General features: G+C 42.6%; 1 pseudogene; it reads right to left on the bottom strand.

Moving 5' to 3' along the window:
- Positions 1-1960: 1960 nt before the first annotated feature.
- Positions 1961-8038, bottom strand: LOC109786689 (18.6 kDa class III heat shock protein-like; annotated as a pseudogene).
- Positions 8039-16648: the final 8610 nt, after the last annotated feature.

Below are 16648 nucleotides of genomic sequence, written 5' to 3'. Positions count from 1 at the left end.
AGCTCACCTAATCTCCGGCCAAATCACGAACAGAGCAGACTCGTCACACTGCTCTCTTGCTTGGAAGCGCATGCACCGTTTAAGAGCAAAGCCTATAAAGGGCGCTACATGCACCAAATAGGTATTGGTTTCAAAGGGAGCTCCTGTTGGACCAGAGATCTTATTCCCTGTGAGTTGGGGGATACGGACAAAACGTGCACCCATGTCGCACTAACGGGCTGGCCTGTTGGTCTATTTCGGTGTTCTTCTGTTTTCTTTGTGTTTCCATTTTTCATTTTTCAAATTCATGAACTTTCTAAAAAACATTAAAATTAGAAAATCGCGAACAATTTTCAAATTCATGATTTTTTTTAAATCACAAACAATTTTGAATTTTAGAAACTTTTTTGGAAAATAGAGCAATTTTCAAATTCCTACATTTCCAAATATGCGAACCTTTTTGAAATCGCAAACATTTATTGAAATTCGTATACATTTTTTAAATTCACAAATAATTTTTTTAAAATTGAACAAGTTTCAAACTCGCAAAAAAATTCGAACTCATAGACAGTTTTTTCATTCCCCAATTTTTATTGAAATTCATGAACATTTTTTGAATTCATGATTTTATAATTCGAGAACATTTCTAAAAATTGCAAACATTTTTTTAGTTCAAGAACATTTTGCAGACTCGCGAACACATTTTGAATTTTTTTACAAAACATGAATATTTTTCTCAATTCAATTTTTGTTTGAGAGCTCTCGGTGATCATATCGAGCTTCATTAGATGATCAAATGTAATATACACATGATGTAAATTTTATAGTGCTTGTGATTATATCTAATCCCTATTCTAGAGCCTTCTACAACATTCTCTTCGGTGCTATTGCATTGATGCAGGACTAACCTAACCACACTCATACTATACTTGCAACCAACACTTCACATTCTCTCGTCACCTTGATCACCTATGGGCTATGGCTATGGATAGAGCTAAGAGCTTTGGACATCATGTCGTTCTTGAGAAGAAATGGCTGTCAAATCTCAAATGTCACCGCACCCGCACCGACAACAAGGAGGAGGAGATGTCTGCCAACAACCACTAGGGGATCGTGAGAGCAGGAGGCCACGTCTCCCCATTCCCTTGGGAGGAACCCAACCCCTTGTGTGCATTGCCGTGTTGCAATGAAATACGCTGAGAGTATGCTAGTCTATTCACCAGAACACACCCACATACTTGACCAAGAGCCCATGTCTAGCTAAGCATCACAATAACGCCACGTTGTATAGAAACTTAAGTTGATGCACTATAAAATCCTGATGCATCCGAGTCCTAGGATGTCGGCAACATTGCAAAAGCAATTCCAACTGGGTGTGAAGCGCTGGATTCTACTCCTTGCTCGGCGCAACTTTGAAGAATGACTTATGACCATGTTTCGTCTTTCTTCTCTCGTTAAATAGAAGCACCCTATTCTCTCACCCTTGAATAAGCAGTACTATCAAGCAACAACCATGTTGTTATTAAGTTGGCTCTGGTGTGAAGCATCAATGCTTCTATGCATTTAATCTTGTTGGTTCTCTACATTTTACTCTTGATATAAGTAGCACACATGGGCATCCAAGACGTCCAAGTTGAAAGATCGTGTCATCTGAACCATGTTGATTTCGGAAGGAAACAAAATTCTCACTTTTTTTTCACTGAGATAATATGAAACACGTATGAATCCTGATACTATCAAGCGGGGTAGATGCATGTAGAGGTTGATACGACAACTAAAAATTCGTGCTCCATAGTTCCATTAACAGCAAGATTAACATAAGACGAACATAACCAGCACACCTAATATCTGGCTAGATCACGAACAGAGCATGAGACCACAAAAGAACACCCAAATCTACCAGACGTGCCACACTACTCTACTTTTAGAACGATCATGACGTCGATGAGGTACACAAAGTTCACTTGACTGAAGGGCTCGATCAGGCGATGGCCACCTGGACGGACTTGGTCTTCTTCTCGGGCGGTGGCTGCTTCTTCACGGTGACGGTGAGCACGCTGTTCTTGCAGCGCGTGGCCATGGCGCCCGCATCCGCGTCTTACGGCAGTCGGAACTTGCGTATGAACAACCTCGACGACGCGCGGTGCTCCAGCTAGATGTAGCGGCAGTCCCCCTCCTCCTCCTCCTCCTCCCGCTTCCGCTTCCCGTTGGTGCCGCCACCGCTGCCGTTGTTGGCGCTCTTTTTGGAAAAGCACGGGTTCATAGTTCGAATCTCTCCTGTCGCTCTTTTTTTTAAAGGGTTTACGGAAAATAAAACGTAAAATGGGCCGACCCAGCACAGATTTGTACTGTGCGCCTGTTTGCACGAAATGAATAAACGGGTGCTGAAGGTGCCGTTTAGGAATTGCCAGATCTTATTCCCTGTGGGGTCGGGGGATACGGACAAAACATACATCCACCCCACGCTAATGGGTTGTACCATTAGTCTGTTTCAGCGTTTTTTCTGTCTGTTTTCCATTTTTATATTTTTAAAATCTGTAAACATTTTAAAGAAATTGTGATTTTTTGAGATCATGAACAATTTTAAATTCATGATTTTTGCAAAATCAAGAACAATTTTGAATTTCACATTGAAATGAAAACAGATGAATTTTCGAACTTGTATTTTTCTAAATATGCAAACATTTAATGAACTTATGAATTGTTTTTAAACTTCATAAAAATGAATTTGCAGATTTTTTTTAACTCATGAATATATTTTTATAAATTGAACAAGTTTTGAACTCACAAACATTTTTCGAACTCATATGGTGGAACGGGCCAATCTAGTCTTTCAGAATAAAGAGATAGATGGAATGGGCATTTTTAATTAACAAGTATTTTTTGAAATTCATGATCATTTTTGAATTCATGATGTTTTAATTTGATAGCACTTTTCAAATTGCAAACAATTTTTGAATACAAGAAAAATTTGCGGACTCACGACCATGTTTCTGAAACATTTTTCAAATTCAGGAATATTTTTCTAAATACAATTTTAGGTTTGAGAGCTTTCGGTAATCATATCGAGCTTCCTTAGATGATCAAATGTAATATACAAGTGATTAATTTTGTAGTGTTTGTATTTTGGAATTCTATCTAATCTATTCTGGAGCCTTCTGCAACATTTTCTCCAGGGTCATTTCAATGATGCGGGATTGTGGCCTAAGCACACTCACACTATATATACTTGCAAGCAACACTTCACGTTCTCTCGTCGACTTACACATCAATGTCGTAGGGCTGTCAAATGTCACCACACCCGCGCCGACAACAAGGAAGAGATGTTTACCAACAGCAACTAGGGGATCGTGACAGCAGGAGACCACCTCTCCCCATTCTCCAAGGAGGGACCCAACCTACTGTCTACAGTGTCAGGTTGCACTAAACTACGCCGAGAGTCTGGTCACTAGGACACACACCCACATACTTGACCAAGAGATCCTGGTGCTTCCAAGTCCTATGATGTGAACAACACTGCAAAAGCAACTCCAAGTCCTAGGATGTGAACAATTTTGCAAAAGCAACTCTAGGTGGCTATGAAGCTCTGGACTCTACTCCTTGCTCGGCTCACGTTTGAAGAATGACTAATAGCCATGTTCCATCTTTCTTCCCACGTTAAATAGAAGCCCACTATTATCTCACCCTTGAATAGAAGTACTATCACATTTGCTTGGATCTGTTGTGAAGCAACAACCATGCTGCCTTTTATTGAGCAAAGAATGACAGTAGGAGAGGCTCCTTCTGACTTTATATTAAATAAGTATAGTGATTACAAAGGATTACATGCAGAGTTTACTCACATCCCTCAAAGAAATGCGTCGCGCACAGATCAATGCGTCTATGCATTTAATCTTGTTGTTCTGCGTATTCTACTCCTGACATAAAGAGCACATGGGCACTCATAAAGTCTTGAGCTTCCTCATAATCGTTTTGAGTTTCTTTCAATTATTACACTGAAGATTTCCTTTATTTTGGATTTCTTTACATCATGACACTTCAGAGAATAGAGAACAGAGTTAATGTGGTACACCGTTGAACTCACAGTCACATAGAGGAGTTGACACATCATGGCTTCTAAAGTACGAACCGTGTTGATTGTTGAGCAAAACAAAGATATCTTTCTATTTTCTGTTGCGATTACATGAAAACTATGAAGCGTGATACTGAATCTAGGCACGTGGCTACTTTCGATCAAGCAGAATCTAGGCATGGGGCTGCTTTCTATCAAGTGGGGAAGATACATGCAGAGATACGACAACTAACAATTTGCGCTATGTAGTTCAATTCATCACAAGATTCACAAAACACGACCACAAGTACTCAACTAGCACACCTAATCTCAGGCCAAATCACGAATAGAGCACGCAGCCACAAGAGAACACCCAAATCTACTGCTCAGGATGGTGTGCGCAGTGTAAGAGCAAACCCTATAAGTGGCGCTATAGGCGCCAAATAGGAATTGGCTTCAAAGGGAGCTCATGTTGGACCACAGATCTTATTCCTTGCGGGTCGAGGGATACAGACGAAATGGGCACCCACGCCGTGCTAATGGGCCGTCCCGTTAGTCTGTTCAGTGTTTACTTTTTTTTTTCTTTTCCTTTTATCTTTTTCAAATTCACAAACTTTCTAAAATAATGTGATTTTTTGAAAATCACAAAAAAAATCATGATTTTTTAAAATGAAACAATTTAGAATTTCATAAAAATAGAGCATTTTTTAATTCGTAACTTTTTAAAATATGTAAACACTTTCTAAGTCGCGATCAATTTTTGAAATTCAGAACATTTTTTTGAAATTTGTAAAAAAAATAACTCGCAAACATTTTTTGAATTCGTGAATATTTTTTACAAAATTGAACAAGTTTCAAACTCACAAAATTTCTCGAATTCACAAACATTTTTTGAATTCCTAAAAAAACCGCAAACATTTTTTGAATTTGTGATTTCTTAATTTGAGAACATTTTTGGATTCAAGAACATTTTGCAGACTCGCGGACAGTTTTTGAGACATTTTCCAGAGCTCTCGATAATCACATCGAGGTTCCTTAGATGAACAAATGTAATATACGACATTCTCTCCGATGCTATTTCATTGCAGAATCGTAATCTAACCAAAGTCACACTATACTTGCAAACAGCACTTCACCTGTGGATAGAGCTAGGAGCTTTGGATATCATGCCATTTTTTTAGAGGAAATGACTTCAAATGTCATCGCACCCACACCAACAATAAGGAGGAGGACATGTTTGCCAATAGCAACTAGGGGATAGTGAGAGCTGGAGACCAGCTATCCCAGTACTCCATAACGGATCCAACTTACTATGTGTGCTGTGTCACATGCTGCAAAACAAAAAGCTGAGAGTATGCTAGTCTAGTTACTAGCACACACCCACATACTTGACCAAGTGACCATGTCTGGCTGACCATCACAAAGAAACCCCGTTATGTACAAACTCAAGTTGATGCACACTTAAATCCCGATGCTTCCAAGTCATGGGATATCGACAACATTGCAAAAGCAATTCCAACTAGGTGTAAAGCGCTCGACTCTGCTCCTTGCTCGGCTTAGGTTTGAAGAATGAGTAATGACCATGTTCCATCTTTCTTCTCGCGTTAAATAGAACAACACTTCTTTCACCCTTGAATAGCAGTACTGTCACATTAGCTCAGATCTGATGTGAAGAAACAACCATGTTGCTATTAACTTGGGTCTGGTGTGAAGCATCAATGCTTCTATGCATTTAATCTTGCTGGTTTCTGTGCATTACTCCTGACATAAGGAGCACATGGGCATCCTTGATGTCTTGAGCTCCCTCGTAATCGTTTTGAGTTTCTTTCATTACATTGAAGATTGCCTTTGTTTTGGATTTCTTTAGATCATGACACTTGAGATCTTTTCCTTGCCAACCGGTGGAACTTACAGAGAACAGAGGTAGTACTGAGTCGAGTATTTAGCAAAAAACTGCCACAATTCGTGGAACCGTGCCTACAAACTACCACTTTACAAATTTGTGCCGAAAACTATCATTTTCTCACTAATCCTTGACTAAAAACTACCAAGTCTGAAAAGAGCCCGATTTGGCTCTTTTAAACGCGTTTCTGACAGAGTTGGCCCACGCATAAGCGGGTAAAAAAGCAATCGGGTCCTTAGTTTTTTTTAAAAGCAATCCAGTTCTCCAGCGACTGGAGGGAGCCGACGGCTGCGTGCGCGCGTGCGAGGAGGCGCTGGGATGCGCGACGCGCGGGCTGGCCACGACTATGGGTCGCGGCAGCCAGGCAGGCGGCGGCCTGGTCCGGCGCGAGGGCCCTGGCGGCGTGGCGAGGAGGCCCGTGCTTTGGCCGTTCTGGTCAGGCGCGGCGTGGATCTGGCGAGGCGAGCTCGCGGCGGCCCTGCGAGCTGCGCGTGCTCCGGGCGTGCCATGGGGCCCGGCTGCGTCAGGCGAGGGGAGGATCCTGCTCGCGCTGCTGCGGCGGGCCGGCGGGGCGGCTGCTCGAGCGGCTGCGCAAGGGCTGTGCGCGCGGCTGCGTGTGCGCGTGCGGCGGTGGAGCTGCGACGAGGTGTGGCTGTGCAGTGCGGCGGGGCTGCGCGAGAGGAGGAGCTCATGCCCGTGCTGCTGCTGCTGCAGGAGAAGGAGAGGAAGCAGAGGAGAAGGAGACGGAGAGGAGGCAGTGGAGAAGGAGAAGAGGGGCTGGGCTGCTACTGCTCGGCGAGCTGCTGCAGCGAGGAGAAGTAGAGGAGCACGAGCACCGCCGCCACGACGCTCGCCGCTTGCTGGCCGGCTGGCTTGCGTGCGTGCCGCCGTCGCCGTCGCCGCGAGCGTGCTAGCCAGCCGTGCTGGGCCTCGCCAAGGACTGGATTGCTTTTTTGAAAGAAAAAAACTAGGGACCCGATTGCTTTTTTAGCCCGCTTATGTGTGGGCCAACTCAGTCAGAAATGCGCTTAAAAGAGCCAAATCGGGCTCTTTTCAGACTTGGTAGTTTTTAGACAAGGATTAGTAAAAAAATGGTAGTTTTCGGCACAAATTTGTAAAGTGATAGTTTGTAGGCATAGTTTCACGAGTTGCGGTAGTTTTTTGCTAAATACTCTACTGAGTCACATACAGGACCTGAACGAAACAAAGTTCACATTCTTTTTCCCGCTGAGATTACGTGAAAGGCGTATGAATCCTAATACTGAATCCGGGCATGAGGCTGCTTTCGATCAAGCGGGCAGCAAGATTCCCAGAATACGACTAGAACTAGCAAACCTAATCTCGGGCCAGATCACGAACAGAGCATGCGACCACAAAAGAACACTCAAATCTACCAGACTCGACACACTACTCTGGTGCTACACTGATCACTGATGACAAGCGCCGATGCGGTAACAAAAGCTCGTGTGACTGAAGGGATCGATCAGGTGATGGCGACCTGGACAGACTTGGTCTTCTTTTCTGACGGCGGTTGCTTCTTGACGGTGACGGTGAGCACGCCGCTCTCGTAGCGTGCGGTCACGGTGCCCGCGTTCGCGTCCTCCGGCAACCAGAACTTGTGCACAAATTACCGAACGCGGCGACGCGCGTCGCTCCAGCCAGATGTAGCGGCACTCACCCTCCTCCTCCTCCCACTTCCGCTTCCCGTTGGCTCTCTTCGTCACCAGCATGTTGTCGCCCTTCACAGTCACCTGTCAAGGAAAATGGGTACACGCCCAAATTTTAGTTCATTGGTGATGTTGAATCTAGCTCGGTCCGAGAAGAAATGGGGGGCGGCCATGGCGTGGTGCGTGCTCGTAGCTGGATGTCATACTTGGAGAGCCCGGGGATATCTAAAAGGAAACCGTACTTGCCAGGGGTCTCCACAATATCCATGAGTATGCCGCAACCGCCACTCCAACGTGCGTTTGACCGTGCCCTAGCCTATGTGCCGCGTGGTGGTGGGCGTGGTCTCGGTGGTCGGCGTCCCCGGTTGCGAGGTGGTTGAGCACCTCCGGCAGGTGGACGAGGCCAGCCTCGGCAGGGCCGAACTGCAGCTCAACCATTGCTTCTCCTTCTTGTTCCTTGATTGGTTCCTCGCTGCGTGGGTGGGAACTGGTAAGGGACGGTGCGACTCAGACTTGGAAAGATCGATGGATTGGATGGATTCTTCAAAACCATCATGTGTTGAAGCCTGCCGAACGAATATTTGACAAGAAAATTCTTGCCCTACAAACAGGTTGGGGATGAGAGTATGAAAAACTTAATTCCTCCTTCCAATTAATAGGCATATCACAACCTGTGTCTTTTTTCTTTGTGTCGTGCCCATACGCGGATACGCCCACCAACAAAATGGTTCCGCCAAGCGTAAACACCACCACCCTGTACTTGTTGACTTCTTGTTGCTTAGGATGTGCCATTGTCAAGAAGGAGGACCGATGGCACTGCACTCGATCAGGCCATGACGCCAAGGAGGGTCTAGAGAGTGACCACATGGGGGCTCATGACAGTAGGATGCCACCTCTCCCACCAGCAGAGCTTCAACGTTTGGAGCACGTTCCAAAGTATTATAGTTCGATCAGCATCACATCGTTGCCATAGAGTCCATCTTTAGCTGACCATCTTAGTGATGTTTATCTGTGTACAAACTTGAGTCAATGTAGTAATCAATCCCGATGCTTCCAACTCCTAGGATGTCGATGGGCTTGGACATTGCAAAAGAATTCCTACTAAGTGTAAGTGCGTATAAATTATTTAGGCAAGTCATCCTGAGCTCTACCCTCTACTCCCTGTTTTGCTTGGGTATAAAGAATGGCTTCTTTGTGAATAATGATATGTTCCATCTATCTTCTCATGTTTAAATAGGGGTGTTTTTCTCACCTTTAAATTGGAGTACTATTATGTTAGCTTCGGCGTGATGTGGCACAACAACCATTATGCCTCTATGTATCTATACCACTATATGTTAATATTGGTTGTCGGATGAAATTGATTCAATGGTTGAGAAGTGGCAAATCCAAGTAATGTTGGATGTTGAATATTCCCTTCACTGCATCAAATTCTGCGACATGTACTATCCGAAAGATTCCATACTTGGACTTAAGCACAATTATATTATGCACAAACCTCAAAACAATGATATGATATTGTTCTAGACTCTTTCATAGTGTAATTATCTAACTTTTATCTTTTAAAAGGATTGACATTCATTTTCTTTTATTATTACGTTGGACTATATGAACAAAATGCCTATCATTTGTTCTAGACTCTGATATTCTTCAATTCTCCCTACCTTTTTACTTCCAAGGAATTAGCATTTTATTTTATTTCCCGTTTTTATTCCAATTCAAAGCGATAGCATCATCTTCCAACGTTGTCATTGAATATATTGTAGCTATAATTTGATTATCAATGGGATAAATCTACACCTTATATGCATATGTGACTCAAATTTACATGTTTGTGTATTAATGTGGCATGTGGATATCCAGTTGCACTTACTCTCATGTGCAACAAAGATGCAACTTGCTAGTCTTAATAATGGCATAAGGAGTACATGGGCATCTACAGCCCAAAGATCTCTCATATCATTTATTGAACTTTCTTTAGATGGCCACTGTTACGATAGCCTTGCCTTGAACTTCTTTAGGTGATGACATTGAAGATAGACTTTGCATCAGTTTCCTGAACAAAGAATGCAAGAGATAGAAATGACACATGGAGGAGTTGTCACATCATGTCGTTGGGGGGAGGGGAGATATTGGTTTAAATGCAAATTATATCGGTTAGTAAAAATAAGCATCTTGCATTTCCTTTGGTCTATCTGATCCTGAAGCTAGTATTAGCGCTCCCGTCACCACTGCATCAGAGGAGAGGTGTTTCTCTAGAATGAATATAGTGAAGAATGTTCAGCGTAATCACATTAGTGATGATTTCATGAACCACTATATCATCTGCTTCTTGGAGCATAGACTTCTATATTGAACTCCACGTAAGGATGTGATAGATTACTTTTTGAAGATGAAAGATCGTAGAGGTAAAAAATAGAGAGGTAACTACTTTTGTAATCAAAGCCTATTTTCTTATTATATATTCGCAACTATGATTTCGTATTTGTATGAGGTTAGTAAAAAAACATTTGACATGTTAGTTAATACGAGTTATGCATTTTAGCCATATAGTATTGCTGCTTTTTAGGGGATACATTAGTGCTACTTGTTCATGTTGATACCAATGACTTTTTTCGTGGCTTCGCCCCTGTGTACATCCACACATAATTGTTTTGATTTTACTTTGGTGGTTGCATCTTCTTGGCATCCTCACTGCCCATAGTTGGAGGAGTTGTGCTACACATACAACAATTTTAGTACGACATATGTATGACGCATTATCAGCTGTTGGGGAACGTAGTAATTTCAAAAATTTCCTACGCACACACAGGATCATGGTGATGCATAGTAACGAGAGGGGAGAGTGTTGTCCACGTATCCTCGTAGACCGAAGCGGAAGCGTTAGCACAACGCGGTTGATGTAGTCGTACGTCTTCACGATCCGACCGATCAAGTACCGAACGCACGGCACCTCCGAGTTCAGCACACGTTCAGCTCGATGACGTCCCTCGAACTCCGATCCAGCCGAGCTTTGAGGGAGAGTTCCGTCAGCACGACGGCGTGGTGACGATGATGATGTTCTACCGACGCAGGGCTTCGCCTAAGCACCGCTACGATATTATCGAGGTGGATTATGGTGGATGGGGGCACCGCACACGGCTAAGAGATCAAGAGATCAATTGTTGTGTCTATGGGGTGCCCCCCTGCCCCCGTATATAAAGGAGCAAGGGGGGAGGCGGCAGGTCAAGGAGGAGGGCGCGACAAGGGGGGAGTCCTACTCCCACCGGGAGTAGGACTCCTCCTTTCCTTGTTGGAGTAGGAGAGAGGGAAAGAGGGGGAGAGGGAGAAGGAAAAGGGGGCTGCACCCCTTGTCCAATTCGGACCAGAGGGGGGGGGGTGCGCGCCTCCTTCCTTTTGGCCTCTCTCCTCTATTCCCGTATGGCCCAATAAGGCCCAATACTTCTCCCCGGCGAATTCCCGTAACTCTCCGGTACTCCGATAAATACCCAAATCACTCGGAACCTTTCCGAAGTCCGAATATAGTCGTCCAATATATCGATCTTTACGTCTCGGCCATTTCGAGACTCCTCATCATGTCCCCGATCTAATCCGGGACTCCGAACTACCTTCGGTACATCAAAACACATAAACTCATAATATAACCGTCAACGAACTTTAAGCATGCGGACCCTACGGGTTCGAGAACTATGTAGACATGACCGAGACACGTCTCCGGTCAATAACCAATAGCGGAACCTGGATGCTCATATTGGCTCCCACATATTGTACGAAGATCTTTATCGGTCAGACCGCATAACAACATACGTTGTTCCCTTTGTCATCGGTATGTTACTTGCCTGAGATTCGGTCGTCGGTATCTCAATATCTAGTTCAATCTCGTTACCGGCAAGTCTCTTTACTCGTTCTGTAATACATCATCCCGCAACTAACTCATTAGTTACAATGCTTGCAAGGCTTATAGTGATGTGCATTACTAAGTGGGCCCAGAGATACCTCTCCGACAATCGGAGTGACAAATCCTAATCTCGAAATACGCCAACCCAACAAGTACCTTTGGAAGCACCTTTATAATCATCCAGTTACGTTGTGACGTTTGGTAGCACACAAAGTGTTCCTCCGGTAAACGGGAGTTGCATAATCTCATAGTCATAGGAACATGTATAAGTCATGAAGAAAGCAATAGCAGAATACTAAACGATCGTGTGCTAAGCTAACGGAATGGGTCAAGTCAATCACATCATTCTCCTAATGATATGATCCCGTTAATCAAATGACAACTCATGTCTATGGCTAGGAAACATAACCATCTTTGATCAACGAGCTAGTCAAGTAGAGGCATACTAGTGACACTCTGTTTGTCTATGTATTCACACATGTATCATGTTTCCGGTTAATACAGTTCTAGCATGAATAATAAACATTTATCATGATATAAGGAAATAAATAATAACTTTATTATTGCCTCTAGGGCATATTTCCTTCAGTCTCCCACTTGCACTAGAGTCAATAATCTAGTTCACATCGCCATGTGATTTAACATCAATAGTTCACATCACCATGTGATTAACACTCATAGTTCACATCGTCATGTGACCAACACCCAAAGGGTTTACTAGAGTCAATAATCTAGTTCACATCGCTATGTGATTAACACCCAAAGAGTACTAAGGTGTGATCATGTTTTGCTTGTGAGATAATTTTAGTCAACGGGTCTGTCACATTCAGATCCGTAAGTATTTTGCAAATTTCTATGTCTGCAATGCTCTGCACGGAGCTACTCTAGCTAATTTCTCCCACTTTCAATATGTATCTAGACCGAGACTTAGAGTCATCTAGATTAGTGTCAAAACTTGCATCGACGTAACCCTTTACGACGAACCTTTTGTCACTTCCATAATCGAGAAACATATCCTTATTCCACTAAGGATAATTTTGACCGCTGTCCAGTGATCTACTCCTAGATCACTATTGTACTCCCTTGCCAAAATCAGTGTAGGGTATACAATAGATTTGGTACACAGCATGGCATACTTTATTAACCTATGGCCGAGGCATAGGGAATGACTTTCATTCTCTTTCTATCTCCTGCCGTGGTCGGGCTTTGAGTCTTACTCAATTTCACACCTTGTAACACAGGCAAGAACTCTTTCTTTGACTGTTTCATTTTGAACTACTTCAAAATCTTGTTAAGGTATGTACTCATTGAAAAAACTTATCAAGCGTCTTGATCTATCTCTATAGATCTTGATGCTCAATATGTAAGCAGCTTCACCGAGGTCTTTCTTTGAAAAACTCCTTTCAAACACTCCTTTATGCTTTGCAGAATAATTCTACATTATTTCCGATCAACAATATGTCATTCACATATACTTATCAGAAATGCTGTAGTGCTCCCACTCACTTTCTTGTAAATACAGGCTTCACCGCAAGTCTGTATAAAACTATATCCTTTGATCAACTTATCAAAGCGTATATTCCAACTCCGAGATGCTTGCACCAGTCCATAGATGGATCGCTGGAGCTTGCATATTTTGTTAGCACCTTTAGGATTGACAAAACCTTTTGGTTGCATCATATACAACTCTTCTTTAATAAATCCATTAAGGAATGCAGTTTTTGTTTATCCATTTGCCAGATTTCATAAAATGCGGCAATTGCTAACATGATTCGGACAGACTTAAGCATAGATACGAGTGAGAAACTCTCATCGTAGTCAACACCTTGAACTTGTCGAAAACCTTTTTTGCGACAATTCTAGCTTTGTAGATAGTAACACTACTATCAGCGTACGTCTTCCTCTTGAAGATCCATTTATTTTCTATGGCTTGCCGATCACCGGGCAAGTCAACCAAAGTCCACACTTTGTTCTCATACATGGACCCCATCTCAGATTTCATGGCCTCAAGCCATTTTGCGGAATCGGGGCTCATCATCGCTTCCTCATAATTCGTAGGTTCGTCATGGTCAAGTAACATGACCTCCAGAACTGGATTACCGTACCACTCTGGTGCGGATTTCATTCTGGTTGACCTACGAGGTTCGGTAGTAACTTGATCTGAAGTTACATGATCATCATCATTAGCTTCCTCACTAATTGGTGTAGGAGTCACAGGAAAAGATTTCTGTGATGAACTACTTTCCAATAAGGGAGCAGGTACAGTTACCTCATCAAGTTCTATTTTCCTCCCACTCACTTCTTTCGAGAGAAACTCCTTCTCTAGAAAGGATCCATTCTTAGCAACGAATGTCTTGCCTTCAGATCTGTGATAGAAGGTGTACCCAACAGTCTCCTTTGGGTATCCTATGAAGACATATTTCTCCGATTTGGGTTTGAGCTTATCAGGATGAAACTTTTTCATATAAGCATCACAACCCCAAACTTTAAGAAACGACAACTTTGATTTCTTGCCAAACCACAGTTCATACGGTGTCGTCTCAAACGGATTTAGATGGTGCCCTTTTTTTTACGTGAATGCAACTGTCTCTAATGCATAACCCCAAAACTATAGTGGTAAATCGGTAAGAAACATCATAGATTGCACTATATCCAATAAAGTACGGTTATGACGTTCGGACACACCATTATGCTGTGGTGTTCCAGGTGGCACAAATTTGTGAAACTATTCCACTTTGTTTTAATTGAAGACCAAACTCGTAACTCAAATATTTGTCTCCGCGATTAGATCGTAGAAACCTTATTTTCTTGTCACGATGATTTTCCACTTCACTCTGAAATTCTTTAAACTTTTCAAATGTTTCAGACTTATGTTTCATCAAGTAGATATACCCATATCTACTCAAATCATCTGTGAAGGTCAGAAAATAACGATACCCGCCGCGAGCCTCAACACTCATCGGATCGCATACATCAGTATGTATTATTTCCAATAAGTCAGTTGCTCGCTCCATTGTTCCGGAGAACGGAGTCTTAGTCATTTTGCCCATAAGGCATGGTTCGCAAGTATCAAGTGATTCATAATCAAGTGATTCCAAAAGCCCATCTGCATGGAGTTTCTTCATGCGCTTTACACCAATATGACATAAATGGCAATGCCACAAATAAGTTGCACTATCATTATTAACTTTGCATCTTTTGGCTTCAATATTATGAATATGTGTATCACTACGATCGAGATCCAACGAACCATTTTCATTGGGTGTGTAACCATATAAGGTTTTATTCATGTAAACAGAACAACAATTATTCTCTAACTTAAATGAATAGCCGTATTGCAATAAACATGATCAAATCATATTCATGCTCAACGCAAACACCAAATAACACTTATTTAGGTTCAACACTAATCCCGAAAGTGTAGGGAGCGTGCGATGATGATCATATCAATCTTGGAACCACTTCCAACACACATCGTCACTTTACCCTTAACTACTCTCTGTTCATTCTGCAACTCCCTTTTCGAGTTACTACTCTTAGCAACTGAACCAGTATCAAATACCGAGGGGTTGCTACGAACAGTAGTAAAATACACATCAATAATTTGTATATCAAACATACCTTTGTTCACTTTGCCATCCTTCTTATCCGCCAAATACTTGGGGCAGTTCCGCTTCCAGTGACCAGTCCCTTTGCAGTAGAAGCACTTAGTCTCAGGCTTAGGTACAGACTTGGGCTTCTTCACTTGAGTAGCAACTTGCTTGCCGTTCTTCTTGAAGTTCCCCTTCTATCCCTTTGCCCTTTTCTTGAAACTAGTGGTCTTGTTAACCATCAACACTTGATGCTCTTTCTTGATTTCTACCTTCGTCGATTTCAGCATCGCGAAGAGCTCGGGAATTACTTTCGTCATCCCTTACATACTATAGTTCATCACGAAGTTCTACTAACTTGGTGATGGTGACTAGAGAATTCTGTCAATCACTATTTTATCTGGAAGATTAACTCCCACTTGATTCAAGCGATTGTAGTACCCAGACAATCTGAGCACATGCTCACTGCTTGAGCTATTCTCCTCCATGTTTTAGCTATAGAACTTGTTGGAGACTTCATATCTCTCAACTCGGGTATTTGCTTGAAATATTAACTTCAACTCCTGGAACATCTCATATGGTCCATGACGTTCAAAACGTCTTTGAAGTCCCGATTCTAAGCCGTTAAGCATGGTGCACTAAACTATCAAGTAGTCATCATATTCAGCTAGCCAAAAGTTCATAACGTCTGCATCTGCTCCTGCAATAGGTCTGTCACCTAGCGGTGCATCAAGGACATAATTCTTCTGTGCAGCAATGAGGATAATCCTCAGATCACGGATCCAATCCGCATCTTTGCTACTAACATCTTTCAACATAATTTTTCTCTAGGAACATATGAAAATAAACACAGGGAAGCAACAACGCGAGCTATTGATCTACAACATAATTTGCAAAAATACTATCAGGACTAAGTTCATGATAAATTTAAGTTCAATTAATCATATTACTTAAGAACTCCCACTTAGATAGACATCCCTCTAATCCTCTAAGTGATCACATGATCCATATCAACTAAACCATGTCTGATCATCACGTGAGATGGAGTAGTTTCAACGGTGAACATCACTATGTTGATCATATCTACTATATGATTCACGCTCGACCTTTCGGTCTCCGTGTTCCGAGGCCATATCTGTTATATGCTAGGCTCGTCAAGCTTAACCTGAGTATTCCGCGTGTGTAACTATTTTGCACCCGTTGTATTTGAACGTAGAGCCTATCACACCCGATCATCACGTGGTGTCTCAGCACGAAGAACTTTCGCAACGGTGCATACTCAGGGAGAACACTTATACTTTGATAATTTAGTGAGGGATCATCTTATAATGCTACCGTCAATCAAAGCAAGATAAGATGCATAAAAGATAAACATCACATGCAATCAATATAAGTGATATGATATGGCCATCATCATCTTGTGCTTGTGATCTCCATCTCCGAAGCACCGTCATGATCACCATCGTCACCGGCGCGACACCTTGATCTCCATCGTAGTATCGTTGTCGTCTCGCCAACTATTGCTTCTATGACTATCGCTACCGCTTAGTGATAAAGTAA

This window comes from Aegilops tauschii, chromosome 6, assembly GCF_002575655.3.
Source record: "Aegilops tauschii subsp. strangulata cultivar AL8/78 chromosome 6, Aet v6.0, whole genome shotgun sequence".
NCBI lineage: Eukaryota > Viridiplantae > Streptophyta > Magnoliopsida > Poales > Poaceae > Aegilops > Aegilops tauschii.
The sequence above is the reverse complement of the archived record's forward strand: the minus strand, read 5'-3'. Positions and strand labels throughout refer to the sequence as shown.